The following is a 582-nucleotide window of genomic DNA, read 5'->3' on the forward strand; positions in this document are numbered from 1 at the left end:
CTGAAAAGGAGCAACAAGACATAGCCAGGTCCTACAACAGGCTCTGCCAGGGCAACTCAGTGGGCTGCCTTCAAACAGTGGCCTGCCTTCAAACAGTGGGCTTCCCTGGCCTATGTCCAAGTAGACATATGTCCAGCATTAACTGCCTGGTCCCCATCCAGCACCAGCAACATCTCCACCTGCTTCTTCATGGTCAAGATTCCTGATGCCTTCCAAGATTACTTACTAACGCTCGTCACAGTCCCAGGAGGCCAGAAAAATCAGCCTTTCCCCCTCGAAGTCTTTGCACAAGCTTACCTTTGAATGTAATGCAATGAGTAAAACCTCACGATTAGTAACTGGTCACCTCTCCCCACAGCAGCTACAATTCCTACACACACACACACACACACATACACACCACACGCTTCAACACAGAGCACACATAAATCAAGGGTTGCAGCGACAATAAAACCACAGACGTAACTACTTTTTCAGCACAGCTACTGGGCGGTAGCGCCACTATCAACCACAAGGTCATACACCGTCCCGTGCCGTCGCCCAGGGCCTGATCTCCCCTGGGCGGGGATCGGGGCGCCGGCC

The sequence above is a fragment of the Geospiza fortis genome, unplaced genomic scaffold (genome assembly GCF_000277835.1).
Source record: "Geospiza fortis unplaced genomic scaffold, GeoFor_1.0 scaffold265, whole genome shotgun sequence".
Taxonomy (NCBI): Eukaryota; Metazoa; Chordata; class Aves; order Passeriformes; family Thraupidae; genus Geospiza; species Geospiza fortis.